The sequence below is a fragment of the Haliotis cracherodii genome, unplaced genomic scaffold (assembly GCF_022045235.1).
Source record: "Haliotis cracherodii isolate W230 unplaced genomic scaffold, xgHalCrac1.p SCAF_14, whole genome shotgun sequence".
NCBI classification, from domain to species: Eukaryota; Metazoa; Mollusca; class Gastropoda; order Lepetellida; family Haliotidae; genus Haliotis; species Haliotis cracherodii.
In genome coordinates this window covers 16,050,898-16,070,940 of record NW_027266269.1, presented here as the reverse complement: position 1 = coordinate 16,070,940, position 20,043 = coordinate 16,050,898, and positions in this window count along the sequence as shown.

Genomic DNA, 20,043 nt, shown 5'->3' with positions numbered 1-20,043 from the left:
CGCTCAAAAAATGTGAAGTTGAAAAAAATATATTCTGTTTTTGATTTGATTTTGTTGGGGAGAGGTGGAACGCACACCCAGACATACATGAAGTGCACACCAGTCCACATGCTGCATGATCAGGTAAGTTTACAACCACTAATAATTTTAGGTACTAATATCAGCTGGCACTTCAACACAAGCAGGTGTCTTGTAAACTTGAATTCATACGTATAAATTCCACTTTAGTTGAAACATGAAAATAGTTGACTGTGTATGACACTAGACTATGGCCTTCACTTTGTGGAATAATTATTAACAATTAAAACGCGATAGAAATGGGATTATTTACATTTTAGTGTGCTCATCGGGGACAAGGGAGACAACTTTTGAAGAAAACATTCACAAAATGTGAAGTTGAGAAAATATATTCTATTTTTGGTTTGATTTTGTTGGGGAGAGGTGGAACGCAGACCCAGATATACATGAAGTGCACACCAGTCCACATGCTGCATGATCAGGTAAGTTTACAACCACTAATAATTTTAGGTACTAATATCAGGTAGCACTTCAACACAAGCAGGTGTCTTGTAAACTTGAATTCATACGTATAAATTCCACTTTAGTTGAAACATGAAAATAGTTGACTGTGTATGACACTAGACTATCGCCTTCACTTTGTGGAATAATTATTAACAATTAAAACGCGATAGAAATGGGATTATTTACATTTTAGTGTGCTCATCGAGGGCAAGGGAGACAACTTTTGAAGAAAACATTCACAAAATGTGAAGTTGAGAAAATATATTCTATTTTTGGTTTGATTTTGTTGGGGAGAGGTGGAACGCAGACCCAGATATACATGAAGTGCACACCAGTCCACATGCTGCATGATCAGGTAAGTTTACAACCACTAATAATTTTAGGTACTAATATCAGGTAGCACTTCAACACAAGCAGGTGTCTTGTAAACTTGAATTCATACGTATAAATTCCACTTTAGTTGAAACATGAAAATAGTTGACTGTGTATGACACTAGACTATCGCCTTCACTTTGTGGAATAATTATTAACAATTAAAACGCGATAGAAATGGGATTATTTACATTTTAGTGTGCTCATCGAGGGCAAGGGAGAAAATATTTAAGGAAACGCTCAAAAAATGTGAAGTTGAAAAAAATATATTCTGTTTTTGATTTGATTTTGTTGGAGAGAGGTGGAACGCACACCCAGACATACATGAAGTGCACACCAGTCCACATGCTGCATGATCAGGTAAGTTTACAACCACTAATAATTTTAGGTACTAATATCAGCTGGCACTTCAACACAAGCAGGTGTCTTGTTAACTTGAATTCATACGTATAAATTCCACTTTAGTTGAAACATGAAAATAGTTGACTGTGTATGACACTAGACTATGGCCTTCACTTTGTGGAATAATTATTAACAATTAAAACGCGATAGAAATGGGATTATTTACATTTTAGTGTGCTCATCGAGGACAAGGGAGACAACTTTTGAAGAAAACATTCACAAAATGTGAAGTTGAGAAAATATATTCTATTTTTGGTTTGATTTTGTTGGGGAGAGGTGGAACGCAGACCCAGATATACATGAAGTGCACACCAGTCCACATGCTGCATGATCAGGTAAGTTTACAACCACTAATAATTTTAGGTACTAATATCAGGTAGCACTTCAACACAAGCAGGTGTCTTGTAAACTTGAATTCATACGTATAAATTCCACTTTAGTTGAAACATGAAAATAGTTGACTGTGTATGACACTAGACTATCGCCTTCACTTTGTGGAATAATTATTAACAATTAAAACGCGATAGAAATGGGATTATTTACATTTTAGTGTGCTCATCGAGGGCAAGGGAGAAAATATTTAAGGAAACGCTCAAAAAATGTGAAGTTGAAAAAAATATATCATACGTATAAATTCCACTTTAGTTGAAACATGAAAATAGTTGACTGTGTATGACACTAGACTATCGCCTTCACTTTGTGGAATAATTATTAACAATTAAAACGCGATAGAAATGGGATTATTTACATTTTAGTGCGCTCATCGGGGACAAGGGAGACAACTTTTGAAGAAAACATTCACAAAATGTGAAGTTGAGAAAATATATTCTATTTTTGGTTTGATTTTGTTGGGGAGAGGTGGAACGCAGACCCAGATATACATGAAATACACACCAGTCCACATGCTGCATGATCAGGTAAGTTTACAACCACTAATAATTTTAGGTACTAATATCAGGTAGCACTTCAACACAAGCAGGTGTCTTGTAAACTTGAATTCATACGTATAAATTCCACTTTAGTTGAAACATGAAAATAGTTGACTGTGTATGACACTAGACTATCGCCTTCACTTTGTGGAATAATTATTAACAATTAAAACGCGATAGAAATGGGATTATTTACATTTTAGTGTGCTCATCGGGGACAAGGGAGACAACTTTTGAAGAAAACATTCACAAAATGTGAAGTTGAGAAAATATATTCTATTTTTGGTTTGATTTTGTTGGGGAGAGGTGGAACGCAGACCCAGATATACATGAAGTGCACACCAGTCCACATGCTGCATGATCAGGTAAGTTTACAACCACTAATAATTTTAGGTACTAATATCAGGTAGCACTTCAACACAAGCAGGTGTCTTGTAAACTTGAATTCATACGTATAAATTCCACTTTAGTTGAAACATGAAAATAGTTGACTGTGTATGACACTAGACTATCGCCTTCACTTTGTGGAATAATTATTAACAATTAAAACGCGATAGAAATGGGATTATTTACATTTTAGTGCGCTCATCGGGGACAAGGGAGACAACTTTTGAAGAAAACATTCACAAAATGTGAAGTTGAGAAAATATATTCTATTTTTGGTTTGATTTTGTTGGGGAGAGGTGGAACGCAGACCCAGATATACATGAAATACACACCAGTCCACATGCTGCATGATCAGGTAAGTTTACAACCACTAATAATTTTAGGTACTAATATCAGGTAGCACTTCAACACAAGCAGGTGTCTTGTAAACTTGAATTCATACGTATAAATTCCACTTTAGTTGAAACATGAAAATAGTTGACTGTGTATGACACTAGACTATCGCCTTCACTTTGTGGAATAATTATTAACAATTAAAACGCGATAGAAATGGGATTATTTACATTTTAGTGTGCTCATCGGGGACAAGGGAGACAACTTTTGAAGAAAACATTCACAAAATGTGAAGTTGAGAAAATATATTCTATTTTTGGTTTGATTTTGTTGGGGAGAGGTGGAACGCAGACCCAGATATACATGAAGTGCACACCAGTCCACATGCTGCATGATCAGGTAAGTTTACAACCACTAATAATTTTAGGTACTAATATCAGGTAGCACTTCAACACAAGCAGGTGTCTTGTAAACTTGAATTCATACGTATAAATTCCACTTTAGTTGAAACATGAAAATAGTTGACTGTGTATGACACTAGACTATCGCCTTCACTTTGTGGAATAATTATTAACAATTAAAACGCGATAGAAATGGGATTATTTACATTTTAGTGCGCTCATCGGGGACAAGGGAGACAACTTTTGAAGAAAACATTCACAAAATGTGAAGTTGAGAAAATATATTCTATTTTTGGTTTGATTTTGTTGGGGAGAGGTGGAACGCAGACCCAGATATACATGAAATACACACCAGTCCACATGCTGCATGATCAGGTAAGTTTACAACCACTAATAATTTTAGGTACTAATATCAGGTAGCACTTCAACACAAGCAGGTGTCTTGTAAACTTGAATTCATACGTATAAATTCCACTTTAGTTGAAACATGAAAATAGTTGACTGTGTATGACACTAGACTATCGCCTTCACTTTGTGGAATAATTATTAACAATTAAAACGCGATAGAAATGGGATTATTTACATTTTAGTGTGCTCATCGGGGACAAGGGAGACAACTTTTGAAGAAAACATTCACAAAATGTGAAGTTGAGAAAATATATTCTATTTTTGGTTTGATTTTGTTGGGGAGAGGTGGAACGCAGACCCAGATATACATGAAGTGCACACCAGTCCACATGCTGCATGATCAGGTAAGTTTACAACCACTAATAATTTTAGGTACTAATATCAGGTAGCACTTCAACACAAGCAGGTGTCTTGTAAACTTGAATTCATACGTATAAATTCCACTTTAGTTGAAACATGAAAATAGTTGACTGTGTATGACACTAGACTATCGCCTTCACTTTGTGGAATAATTATTAACAATTAAAACGCGATAGAAATGGGATTATTTACATTTTAGTGCGCTCATCGGGGACAAGGGAGACAACTTTTGAAGAAAACATTCACAAAATGTGAAGTTGAGAAAATATATTCTATTTTTGGCTTGATTTTGTTGGGGAGAGGTGGAACGCAGACCCAGATATACATGAAATACACACCAGTCCACATGCTGCATGATCAGGTAAGTTTACAACCACTAATAATTTTAGGTACTAATATCAGGTAGCACTTCAACACAAGCAGGTGTCTTGTAAACTTGAATTCATACGTATAAATTCCACTTTAGTTGAAACATGAAAATAGTTGACTGTGTATGACACTTGACTATCGCCTTCACTTTGTGGAATAATTATTAACAATTAAAACGCGATAGAAATGGGATTATTTACATTTTAGTGTGCTCATCGAGGGCAAGGGAGAAAATATTTAAGGAAACGCTCAAAAAATGTGAAGTTGAAAAAAATATATTCTGTTTTTGATTTGATTTTGTTGGGGAGAGGTGGAACGCACACCCAGACATACATGAAGTGCACACCAGTCCACATGCTGCATGATCAGGTAAGTTTACAACCACTAATAATTTTAGGTACTAATATCAGCTGGCACTTCAACACAAGCAGGTGTCTTGTAAACTTGAATTCATACGTATAAATTCCACTTTAGTTGAAACATGAAAATAGTTGACTGTGTATGACACTAGACTATGGCCTTCACTTTGTGGAATAATTATTAACAATTAAAACGCGATAGAAATGGGATTATTTACATTTTAGTGTGCTCATCGGGGACAAGGGAGACAACTTTTGAAGAAAACATTCACAAAATGTGAAGTTGAGAAAATATATTCTATTTTTGGTTTGATTTTGTTGGGGAGAGGTGGAACGCAGACCCAGATATACATGAAGTGCACACCAGTCCACATGCTGCATGATCAGGTAAGTTTACAACCACTAATAATTTTAGGTACTAATATCAGGTAGCACTTCAACACAAGCAGGTGTCTTGTAAACTTGAATTCATACGTATAAATTCCACTTTAGTTGAAACATGAAAATAGTTGACTGTGTATGACACTAGACTATCGCCTTCACTTTGTGGAATAATTATTAACAATTAAAACGCGATAGAAATGGGATTATTTACATTTTAGTGTGCTCATCGAGGGCAAGGGAGACAACTTTTGAAGAAAACATTCACAAAATGTGAAGTTGAGAAAATATATTCTATTTTTGGTTTGATTTTGTTGGGGAGAGGTGGAACGCAGACCCAGATATACATGAAGTGCACACCAGTCCACATGCTGCATGATCAGGTAAGTTTACAACCACTAATAATTTTAGGTACTAATATCAGGTAGCACTTCAACACAAGCAGGTGTCTTGTAAACTTGAATTCATACGTATAAATTCCACTTTAGTTGAAACATGAAAATAGTTGACTGTGTATGACACTAGACTATCGCCTTCACTTTGTGGAATAATTATTAACAATTAAAACGCGATAGAAATGGGATTATTTACATTTTAGTGTGCTCATCGAGGGCAAGGGAGAAAATATTTAAGGAAACGCTCAAAAAATGTGAAGTTGAAAAAAATATATTCTGTTTTTGATTTGATTTTGTTGGAGAGAGGTGGAACGCACACCCAGACATACATGAAGTGCACACCAGTCCACATGCTGCATGATCAGGTAAGTTTACAACCACTAATAATTTTAGGTACTAATATCAGCTGGCACTTCAACACAAGCAGGTGTCTTGTTAACTTGAATTCATACGTATAAATTCCACTTTAGTTGAAACATGAAAATAGTTGACTGTGTATGACACTAGACTATGGCCTTCACTTTGTGGAATAATTATTAACAATTAAAACGCGATAGAAATGGGATTATTTACATTTTAGTGTGCTCATCGAGGACAAGGGAGACAACTTTTGAAGAAAACATTCACAAAATGTGAAGTTGAGAAAATATATTCTATTTTTGGTTTGATTTTGTTGGGGAGAGGTGGAACGCAGACCCAGATATACATGAAGTGCACACCAGTCCACATGCTGCATGATCAGGTAAGTTTACAACCACTAATAATTTTAGGTACTAATATCAGGTAGCACTTCAACACAAGCAGGTGTCTTGTAAACTTGAATTCATACGTATAAATTCCACTTTAGTTGAAACATGAAAATAGTTGACTGTGTATGACACTAGACTATCGCCTTCACTTTGTGGAATAATTATTAACAATTAAAACGCGATAGAAATGGGATTATTTACATTTTAGTGTGCTCATCGAGGGCAAGGGAGAAAATATTTAAGGAAACGCTAAAAAAATGTGAAGTTGAAAAAAATATATCATACGTATAAATTCCACTTTAGTTGAAACATGAAAATAGTTGACTGTGTATGACACTAGACTATCGCCTTCACTTTGTGGAATAATTATTAACAATTAAAACGCGATAGAAATGGGATTATTTACATTTTAGTGCGCTCATCGGGGACAAGGGAGACAACTTTTGAAGAAAACATTCACAAAATGTGAAGTTGAGAAAATATATTCTATTTTTGGTTTGATTTTGTTGGGGAGAGGTGGAACGCAGACCCAGATATACATGAAATACACACCAGTCCACATGCTGCATGATCAGGTAAGTTTACAACCACTAATAATTTTAGGTACTAATATCAGGTAGCACTTCAACACAAGCAGGTGTCTTGTAAACTTGAATTCATACGTATAAATTCCACTTTAGTTGAAACATGAAAATAGTTGACTGTGTATGACACTAGACTATCGCCTTCACTTTGTGGAATAATTATTAACAATTAAAACGCGATAGAAATGGGATTATTTACATTTTAGTGTGCTCATCGGGGACAAGGGAGACAACTTTTGAAGAAAACATTCACAAAATGTGAAGTTGAGAAAATATATTCTATTTTTGGTTTGATTTTGTTGGGGAGAGGTGGAACGCAGACCCAGATATACATGAAGTGCACACCAGTCCACATGCTGCATGATCAGGTAAGTTTACAACCACTAATAATTTTAGGTACTAATATCAGGTAGCACTTCAACACAAGCAGGTGTCTTGTAAACTTGAATTCATACGTATAAATTCCACTTTAGTTGAAACATGAAAATAGTTGACTGTGTATGACACTAGACTATCGCCTTCACTTTGTGGAATAATTATTAACAATTAAAACGCGATAGAAATGGGATTATTTACATTTTAGTGCGCTCATCGGGGACAAGGGAGACAACTTTTGAAGAAAACATTCACAAAATGTGAAGTTGAGAAAATATATTCTATTTTTGGTTTGATTTTGTTGGGGAGAGGTGGAACGCAGACCCAGATATACATGAAATACACACCAGTCCACATGCTGCATGATCAGGTAAGTTTACAACCACTAATAATTTTAGGTACTAATATCAGGTAGCACTTCAACACAAGCAGGTGTCTTGTAAACTTGAATTCATACGTATAAATTCCACTTTAGTTGAAACATGAAAATAGTTGACTGTGTATGACACTAGACTATCGCCTTCACTTTGTGGAATAATTATTAACAATTAAAACGCGATAGAAATGGGATTATTTACATTTTAGTGTGCTCATCGGGGACAAGGGAGACAACTTTTGAAGAAAACATTCACAAAATGTGAAGTTGAGAAAATATATTCTATTTTTGGTTTGATTTTGTTGGGGAGAGGTGGAACGCAGACCCAGATATACATGAAGTGCACACCAGTCCACATGCTGCATGATCAGGTAAGTTTACAACCACTAATAATTTTAGGTACTAATATCAGGTAGCACTTCAACACAAGCAGGTGTCTTGTAAACTTGAATTCATACGTATAAATTCCACTTTAGTTGAAACATGAAAATAGTTGACTGTGTATGACACTAGACTATCGCCTTCACTTTGTGGAATAATTATTAACAATTAAAACGCGATAGAAATGGGATTATTTACATTTTAGTGCGCTCATCGGGGACAAGGGAGACAACTTTTGAAGAAAACATTCACAAAATGTGAAGTTGAGAAAATATATTCTATTTTTGGTTTGATTTTGTTGGGGAGAGGTGGAACGCAGACCCAGATATACATGAAATACACACCAGTCCACATGCTGCATGATCAGGTAAGTTTACAACCACTAATAATTTTAGGTACTAATATCAGGTAGCACTTCAACACAAGCAGGTGTCTTGTAAACTTGAATTCATACGTATAAATTCCACTTTAGTTGAAACATGAAAATAGTTGACTGTGTATGACACTAGACTATCGCCTTCACTTTGTGGAATAATTATTAACAATTAAAACGCGATAGAAATGGGATTATTTACATTTTAGTGTGCTCATCGGGGACAAGGGAGACAACTTTTGAAGAAAACATTCACAAAATGTGAAGTTGAGAAAATATATTCTATTTTTGGTTTGATTTTGTTGGGGAGAGGTGGAACGCAGACCCAGATATACATGAAGTGCACACCAGTCCACATGCTGCATGATCAGGTAAGTTTACAACCACTAATAATTTTAGGTACTAATATCAGGTAGCACTTCAACACAAGCAGGTGTCTTGTAAACTTGAATTCATACGTATAAATTCCACTTTAGTTGAAACATGAAAATAGTTGACTGTGTATGACACTAGACTATCGCCTTCACTTTGTGGAATAATTATTAACAATTAAAACGCGATAGAAATGGGATTATTTACATTTTAGTGCGCTCATCGGGGACAAGGGAGACAACTTTTGAAGAAAACATTCACAAAATGTGAAGTTGAGAAAATATATTCTATTTTTGGCTTGATTTTGTTGGGGAGAGGTGGAACGCAGACCCAGATATACATGAAATACACACCAGTCCACATGCTGCATGATCAGGTAAGTTTACAACCACTAATAATTTTAGGTACTAATATCAGGTAGCACTTCAACACAAGCAGGTGTCTTGTAAACTTGAATTCATACGTATAAATTCCACTTTAGTTGAAACATGAAAATAGTTGACTGTGTATGACACTAGACTATCGCCTTCACTTTGTGGAATAATTATTAACAATTAAAACGCGATAGAAATGGGATTATTTACATTTTAGTGTGCTCATCGGGGACAAGGGAGACAACTTTTGAAGAAAACATTCACAAAATGTGAAGTTGAGAAAATATATTCTATTTTTGGTTTGATTTTGTTGGGGAGAGGTGGAACACAGACCCAGATATACATGAAGTGCACACCAGTCCACATGCTGCATGATCAGGTAAGTTTACAACCACTAATAATTTTAGGTACTAATATCAGGTAGCACTTCAACACAAGCAGGTGTCTTGTAAACTTGAATTCATACGTATAAATTCCACTTTAGTTGAAACATGAAAATAGTTGACTGTGTATGACACTAGACTATCGCCTTCACTTTGTGGAATAATTATTAACAATTAAAACGCGATAGAAATGGGATTATTTACATTTTAGTGCGCTCATCGGGGACAAGGGAGACAACTTTTGAAGAAAACATTCACAAAATGTGAAGTTGAGAAAATATATTCTATTTTTGGTTTGATTTTGTTGGGGAGAGGTGGAACGCAGACCCAGATATACATGAAATACACACCAGTCCACATGCTGCATGATCAGGTAAGTTTACAACCACTAATAATTTTAGGTACTAATATCAGGTAGCACTTCAACACAAGCAGGTGTCTTGTAAACTTGAATTCATACGTATAAATTCCACTTTAGTTGAAACATGAAAATAGTTGACTGTGTATGACACTAGACTATCGCCTTCACTTTGTGGAATAATTATTAACAATTAAAACGCGATAGAAATGGGATTATTTACATTTTAGTGTGCTCATCGGGGACAAGGGAGACAACTTTTGAAGAAAACATTCACAAAATGTGAAGTTGAGAAAATATATTCTATTTTTGGTTTGATTTTGTTGGGGAGAGGTGGAACGCAGACCCAGATATACATGAAGTGCACACCAGTCCACATGCTGCATGATCAGGTAAGTTTACAACCACTAATAATTTTAGGTACTAATATCAGGTAGCACTTCAACACAAGCAGGTGTCTTGTAAACTTGAATTCATACGTATAAATTCCACTTTAGTTGAAACATGAAAATAGTTGACTGTGTATGACACTAGACTATCGCCTTCACTTTGTGGAATAATTATTAACAATTAAAACGCGATAGAAATGGGATTATTTACATTTTAGTGTGCTCATCGGGGACAAGGGAGACAACTTTTGAAGAAAACATTCACAAAATGTGAAGTTGAGAAAATATATTCTATTTTTGGTTTGATTTTGTTGGGGAGAGGTGGAACGCAGACCCAGATATACATGAAGTGCACACCAGTCCACATGCTGCATGATCAGGTAAGTTTACAACCACTAATAATTTTAGGTACTAATATCAGGTAGCACTTCAACACAAGCAGGTGTCTTGTAAACTTGAATTCATACGTATAAATTCCACTTTAGTTGAAACATGAAAATAGTTGACTGTGTATGACACTAGACTATCGCCTTCACTTTGTGGAATAATTATTAACAATTAAAACGCGATAGAAATGGGATTATTTACATTTTAGTGTGCTGATCGGGGACAAGGGAGACAACTTTTGAAGAAAACATTCACAAAATGTGAAGTTGAGAAAATATATTCTATTTTTGGTTTGATTTTGTTGGGGAGAGGTGGAACGCAGACCCAGATATACATGAAATACACACCAGTCCACATGCTGCATGATCAGGTAAGTTTACAACCACTAATAATTTTAGGTACTAATATCAGGTAGCACTTCAACACAAGCAGGTGTCTTGTAAACTTGAATTCATACGTATAAATTCCACTTTAGTTGAAACATGAAAATAGTTGACTGTGTATGACACTAGACTATCGCCTTCACTTTGTGGAATAATTATTAACAATTAAAACGCGATAGAAATGGGATTATTTACATTTTAGTGTGCTCATCGAGGACAAGGGAGACAACTTTCAAGAAAATATTACAAAATGTGAAGTTGAGAAAATATATTCTATTTTTGGTTTGATTTTGTTGGGGAGAGGTGGAACGCAGACCCAGATATACATGAAATACACACCAGTCCACAACGATGCATGATCAGGTAAGTGACAACCACTAATAATTTTAAGTACTAATATCAGCTGGCACTTCAAAACAAGCAGGTGTCTTGTAAACTTGAATTCATACGTATAAATTCCACTTTAGTTGAAACATGAAAATAGTTGACTGTGTATGACACTAGACTATCGACTTCACTTTGTGGAATAATTATTAACAATTAAAACGCGATAGAAATGGGATTATTTACATTTTAGTGTGCTCATCGAGGACAAGGGAGACAACTTTTGAAGAAAATATTCACAAAATGTGAAGTTGAGAAAACATATTTTATTTTTGGTTTGATTTTGTTGGGGAGAGGGGGAACGCAGACCCAGATATACATGAAGTGCACACCAGTCCACACGATGCATGATCAGGTAAGTTTACAACCACTAATAATTTTAAGTACTAATATCAGCTGGCACTTCAACACAAGCAGGTGTCTTGTAAACTTGAATTCATACGTATAAATTCCACTTTAGTTGAAACATGAAAATAGTTGACTGTGTATGACACTAGACTATCGCCTTCACTTTGTGGAATAATTATTAACAATTAAAACGCGATAGAAATGGGATTATTTACATTTCAGTTGCCTCATCGAGGACAAGGGAGACAACTTTTGAAGAAAACATTCACAAAATGTGAAGTTGAGAAAATATATTCTATTTTTGGTTTGATTTTGTTGGGGAGAGGTGGAACGCAGACCCAGATATACATGAAGTGCACACAAGTCCACACGATGCATGATCAGGTAAGTTTACAACCACTAATAATTTTAAGTACTAATATCAGCTGGCACTTCAAAACAAGCAGGTGTCTTGTAAACTTGAATTCATACGTATAAATTCCACTTTAGTTGAAACATGAAAATAGTTGACTGTGTATGACACTAGACTATCGCCTTCACTTTGTGGAATAATTATTAACAATTAAAACGCGATAGAAATGGGATTATTTACATTTTAGTGTGCTCATCGAGGGCAAGGGAGAAAATATGTAAGGAAACGCTCAAAAAATGTGAAGTTGAAAAAAATATATCATACGTATAAATTCCACTTTAGTTGAAACATGAAAATAGTTGACTGTGTATGACACTAGACTATCGCCTTCACTTTGTGGAATAATTATTAACAATTAAAACGCGATAGAAATGGGATTATTTACATTTTAGTGCGCTCATCGGGGACAAGGGAGACAACTTTTGAAGAAAACATTCACAAAATGTGAAGTTGAGAAAATATATTCTATTTTTGGTTTGATTTTGTTGGGGAGAGGTGGAACGCAGACCCAGATATACATGAAGTGCACACCAGTCCACATGCTGCATGATCAGGTAAGTTTACAACCACTAATAATTTTAGGTACTAATATCAGGTAGCACTTCAACACAAGCAGGTGTCTTGTAAACTTGAATTCATACGTATAAATTCCACTTTAGTTGAAACATGAAAATAGTTGACTGTGTATGACACTAGACTATCGCCTTCACTTTGTGGAATAATTATTAACAATTAAAACGCGATAGAAATGGGATTATTTACATTTTAGTGTGCTCATCGAGGGCAAGGGAGAAAATATTTAAGGAAACGCTCAAAAAATGTGAAGTTGAAAAAAATATATTCTGTTTTTGATTTGATTTTGTTGGGGAGAGGTGGAACGCACACCCAGACATACATGAAGTGCACACCAGTCCACATGCTGCATGATCAGGTAAGTTTACAACCACTAATAATTTTAGGTACTAATATCAGCTGGCACTTCAACACAAGCAGGTGTCTTGTTAACTTGAATTCATACGTATAAATTCCACTTTAGTTGAAACATGAAAATAGTTGACTGTGTATGACACTAGACTATGGCCTTCACTTTGTGGAATAATTATTAACAATTAAAACGCGATAGAAATGGGATTATTTACATTTTAGTGTGCTGATCGGGGACAAGGGAGACAACTTTTGAAGAAAACATTCACAAAATGTGAAGTTGAGAAAATATATTCTATTTTTGGTTTGATTTTGTTGGGGAGAGGTGGAACGCAGACCCAGATATACATGAAATACACACCAGTCCACATGCTGCATGATCAGGTAAGTTGACAACCACTAATAATTTTAGGTACTAATATCAGGTAGCACTTCAACACAAGCAGGTGTCTTGTAAACTTGAATTCATACGTATAAATTCCACTTTAGTTGAAACATGAAAATAGTTGACTGTGTATGACACTAGACTATCGCCTTCACTTTGTGGAATAATTATTAACAATTAAAACGCGATAGAAATGGGATTATTTACATTTTAGTGTGCTCATCGGGGACAAGGGAGACAACTTTTGAAGAAAACATTCACAAAATGTGAAGTTGAGAAAATATATTCTATTTTTGGTTTGATTTTGTTGGGGAGAGGTGGAACGCAGACCCAGATATACATGAAGTGCACACCAGTCCACATGCTGCATGATCAGGTAAGTTTACAACCACTAATAATTTTAGGTACTAATATCAGCTGGCACTTCAACACAAGCAGGTGTCTTGTAAACTTGAATTCATACGTATAAATTCCACTTTAGTTGAAACATGAAAATAGTTGACTGTGTATGACACTAGACTATCGCCTTCACTTTGTGGAATAATTATTAACAATTAAAACGCGATAGAAATGGGATTATTTACATTTTAGTGTGCTCATCGAGGGCAAGGGAGAAAATATTTAAGGAAACGCTCAAAAAATGTGAAGTTGAAAAAAATATATCCTGTTTTTTATTTGATTTTGTTGGGGAGAGGTGGAACGCACACCCAGACATACATGAAGTGCACACCAGTCCACATGCTGCATGATCAGGTAAGTTTACAACCACTAATAATTTTAGGTACTAATATCAGCTGGCACTTCAACACAAGCAGGTGTCTTGTAAACTTGAATTCATACGTATAAATTCCACTTTAGTTGAAACATGAAAATAGTTGACTGTGTATGACACTAGACTATGGCCTTCACTTTGTGGAATAATTATTAACAATTAAAACGCGATAGAAATGGGATTATTTACATTTTAGTGTGCTCATCGGGGACAAGGGAGACAACTTTTGAAGAAAACATTCACAAAATGTGAAGTTGAGAAAATATATTCTATTTTTGGTTTGATTTTGTTGGGGAGAGGTGGAACGCAGACCCAGATATACATGAAGTGCACACCAGTCCACATGCTGCATGATCAGGTAAGTTTACAACCACTAATAATTTTAGGTACTAATATCAGGTAGCACTTCAACACAAGCAGGTGTCTTGTAAACTTGAATTCATACGTATAAATTCCACTTTAGTTGAAACATGAAAATAGTTGACTGTGTATGACACTAGACTATCGCCTTCACTTTGTGGAATAATTATTAACAATTAAAACGCGATAGAAATGGGATTATTTACATTTTAGTGTGCTCATCGAGGGCAAGGGAGAAAATATTTAAGGAAACGCTAAAAAAATGTGAAGTTGAAAAAAATATATCATACGTATAAATTCCACTTTAGTTGAAACATGAAAATAGTTGACTGTGTATGACACTAGACTATCGCCTTCACTTTGTAGAATAATTATTAACAATTAAAACGCGATAGAAATGGGATTGTATACATTTTAGTGTGCTCATCGAGGGCAAGGGAGAAAATATTTAAGGAAACGCTAAAAAAATGTGAAGTTGAAAAAAATATATCATACGTATAAATTCCACTTTAGTTGAAACATGAAAATAGTTGACTGTGTATGACACTAGACTATCGCCTTCACTTTGTGGAATAATTATTAACAATTAAAACGCGATAGAAATGGGATTATTTACATTTTAGTGCGCTCATCGGGGATAAGGGAGACAACTTTTGAAGAAAACATTCACAAAATGTGAAGTTGAGAAAATATATTCTATTTTTGGTTTGATTTTGTTGGGGAGAGGTGGAACACAGACCCAGATATACATGAAGTGCACACCAGTCCACATGCTGCATGATCAGGTAAGTTTACAACCACTAATAATTTTAGGTACTAATATCAGGTAGCACTTCAACACAAGCAGGTGTCTTGTAAACTTGAATTCATACGTATAAATTCCACTTTAGTTGAAACATGAAAATAGTTGACTGTGTATGACACTAGACTATCGCCTTCACTTTGTGGAATAATTATTAACAATTAAAACGCGATAGAAATGGGATTATTTACATTTTAGTGTGCTCATCGAGGGCAAGGGAGAAAATATTTAAGGAAACGCTCAAAAAATGTGAAGTTGAAAAAAATATATCATACGTATAAATTCCACTTTAGTTGAAACATGAAAATAGTTGACTGTGTATGACACTAGACTATCGCCTTCACTTTGTGGAATAATTATTAACAATTAAAACGCGATAGAAATGGGATTATTTACATTTTAGTGCGCTCATCGGGGACAAGGGAGACAACTTTTGAAGAAAACATTCACAAAATGTGAAGTTGAGAAAATATATTCTATTTTTGGTTTGATTTTGTTGGGGAGAGGTGGAACGCAGACCCAGATATACATGAAATACACACCAGTCCACATGCTGCATGATCAGGTAAGTTTACAACCACTAATAATTTTAGGTACTAATATCAGGTAGCACTTCAACACAAGCAGGTGTCTTGTAAACTTGAATTCATACGTATAAATTCCACTTTAGTTGAAACATGAAAATAGTTGACTGTGTATGACACTAGACTATCGCCTTCACTTTGTGGAATAATTATTAACAATTAAAACGCGATAGAAATGGGATTATTTACATTTTAGTGTGCTCATCGGGGACAAGGGAGACAACTTTTGAAGAAAACATTCACAAAATGTGAAGTTGAGAAAATATATTCTATTTTTGGTTTGATTTTGTTGGGGAGAGGTGGAACGCAGACCCAGATATACATGAAGTGCACACCAGTCCACATGCTGCATGATCAGGTAAGTTTACAACCACTAATAATTTTAGGTACTAATATCAGGTAGCACTTCAACACAAGCAGGTGTCTTGTAAACTTGAATTCATACGTATAAATTCCACTTTAGTTGAAACATGAAAATAGTTGACTGTGTATGACACTAGACTATCGCCTTCACTTTGTGGAATAATTATTAACAATTAAAACGCGATAGAAATGGGATTATTTACATTTTAGTGCGCTCATCGGGGACAAGGGAGACAACTTTTGAAGAAAACATTCACAAAATGTGAAGTTGAGAAAATATATTCTATTTTTGGTTTGATTTTGTTGGGGAGAGGTGGAACGCAGACCCAGATATACATGAAATACACACCAGTCCACATGCTGCATGATCAGGTAAGTTTACAACCACTAATAATTTTAGGTACTAATATCAGGTAGCACTTCAACACAAGCAGGTGTCTTGTAAACTTGAATTCATACGTATAAATTCCACTTTAGTTGAAACATGAAAATAGTTGACTGTGTATGACACTAGACTATCGCCTTCACTTTGTGGAATAATTATTAACAATTAAAACGCGATAGAAATGGGATTATTTACATTTTAGTGTGCTCATCGGGGACAAGGGAGACAACTTTTGAAGAAAACATTCACAAAATGTGAAGTTGAGAAAATATATTCTATTTTTGGTTTGATTTTGTTGGGGAGAGGTGGAACGCAGACCCAGATATACATGAAGTGCACACCAGTCCACATGCTGCATGATCAGGTAAGTTTACAACCACTAATAATTTTAGGTACTAATATCAGGTAGCACTTCAACACAAGCAGGTGTCTTGTAAACTTGAATTCATACGTATAAATTCCACTTTAGTTGAAACATGAAAATAGTTGACTGTGTATGACACTAGACTATCGCCTTCACTTTGTGGAATAATTATTAACAATTAAAACGCGATAGAAATGGGATTATTTACATTTTAGTGCGCTCATCGGGGACAAGGGAGACAACTTTTGAAGAAAACATTCACAAAATGTGAAGTTGAGAAAATATATTCTATTTTTGGTTTGATTTTGTTGGGGAGAGGTGGAACGCAGACCCAGATATACATGAAATACACACCAGTCCACATGCTGCATGATCAGGTAAGTTTACAACCACTAATAATTTTAGGTACTAATATCAGGTAGCACTTCAACACAAGCAGGTGTCTTGTAAACTTGAATTCATACGTATAAATTCCACTTTAGTTGAAACATGAAAATAGTTGACTGTGTATGACACTAGACTATCGCCTTCACTTTGTGGAATAATTATTAACAATTAAAACGCGATAGAAATGGGATTATTTACATTTTAGTGTGCTCATCGGGGACAAGGGAGACAACTTTTGAAGAAAACATTCACAAAATGTGAAGTTGAGAAAATATATTCTATTTTTGGTTTGATTTTGTTGGGGAGAGGTGGAACGCAGACCCAGATATACATGAAGTGCACACCAGTCCACATGCTGCATGATCAGGTAAGTTTACAACCACTAATAATTTTAGGTACTAATATCAGGTAGCACTTCAACACAAGCAGGTGTCTTGTAAACTTGAATTCATACGTATAAATTCCACTTTAGTTGAAACATGAAAATAGTTGACTGTGTATGACACTAGACTATCGCCTTCACTTTGTGGAATAATTATTAACAATTAAAACGCGATAGAAATGGGATTATTTACATTTTAGTGCGCTCATCGGGGACAAGGGAGACAACTTTTGAAGAAAACATTCACAAAATGTGAAGTTGAGAAAATATATTCTATTTTTGGCTTGATTTTGTTGGGGAGAGGTGGAACGCAGACCCAGATATACATGAAATACACACCAGTCCACATGCTGCATGATCAGGTAAGTTTACAACCACTAATAATTTTAGGTACTAATATCAGGTAGCACTTCAACACAAGCAGGTGTCTTGTAAACTTGAATTCATACGTATAAATTCCACTTTAGTTGAAACATGAAAATAGTTGACTGTGTATGACACTTGACTATCGCCTTCACTTTGTGGAATAATTATTAACAATTAAAACGCGATAGAAATGGGATTATTTACATTTTAGTGTGCTCATCGAGGGCAAGGGAGAAAATATTTAAGGAAACGCTCAAAAAATGTGAAGTTGAAAAAAATATATTCTGTTTTTGATTTGATTTTGTTGGGGAGAGGTGGAACGCACACCCAGACATACATGAAGTGCACACCAGTCCACATGCTGCATGATCAGGTAAGTTTACAACCACTAATAATTTTAGGTACTAATATCAGCTGGCACTTCAACACAAGCAGGTGTCTTGTAAACTTGAATTCATACGTATAAATTCCACTTTAGTTGAAACATGAAAATAGTTGACTGTGTATGACACTAGACTATGGCCTTCACTTTGTGGAATAATTATTAACAATTAAAACGCGATAGAAATGGGATTATTTACATTTTAGTGTGCTCATCGGGGACAAGGGAGACAACTTTTGAAGAAAACATTCACAAAATGTGAAGTTGAGAAAATATATTCTATTTTTGGTTTGATTTTGTTGGGGAGAGGTGGAACGCAGACCCAGATATACATGAAGTGCACACCAGTCCACATGCTGCATGATCAGGTAAGTTTACAACCACTAATAATTTTAGGTACTAATATCAGGTAGCACTTCAACACAAGCAGGTGTCTTGTAAACTTGAATTCATACGTATAAATTCCACTTTAGTTGAAACATGAAAATAGTTGACTGTGTATGACACTAGACTATCGCCTTCACTTTGTGGAATAATTATTAACAATTAAAACGCGATAGAAATGGGATTATTTACATTTTAGTGTGCTCATCGAGGGCAAGGGAGACAACTTTTGAAGAAAACATTCACAAAATGTGAAGTTGAGAAAATATATTCTATTTTTGGTTTGATTTTGTTGGGGAGAGGTGGAACGCAGACCCAGATATACATGAAGTGCACACCAGTCCACATGCTGCATGATCAGGTAAGTTTACAACCACTAATAATTTTAGGTACTAATATCAGGTAGCACTTCAACACAAGCAGGTGTCTTGTAAACTTGAATTCATACGTATAAATTCCACTTTAGTTGAAACATGAAAATAGTTGACTGTGTATGACACTAGACTATCGCCTTCACTTTGTGGAATAATTATTAACAATTAAAACGCGATAGAAATGGGATTATTTACATTTTAGTGTGCTCATCGAGGGCAAGGGAGAAAATATTTAAGGAAACGCTCAAAAAATGTGAAGTTGAAAAAAATATATTCTGTTTTTGATTTGATTTTGTTGGAGAGAGGTGGAACGCACACCCAGACATACATGAAGTGCACACCAGTCCACATGCTGCATGATCAGGTAAGTTTACAACCACTAATAATTTTAGGTACTAATATCAGCTGGCACTTCAACACAAGCAGGTGTCTTGTTAACTTGAATTCATACGTATAAATTCCACTTTAGTTGAAACATGAAAATAGTTGACTGTGTATGACACTAGACTATGGCCTTCACTTTGTGGAATAATTATTAACAATTAAAACGCGATAGAAATGGGATTATTTACATTTTAGTGTG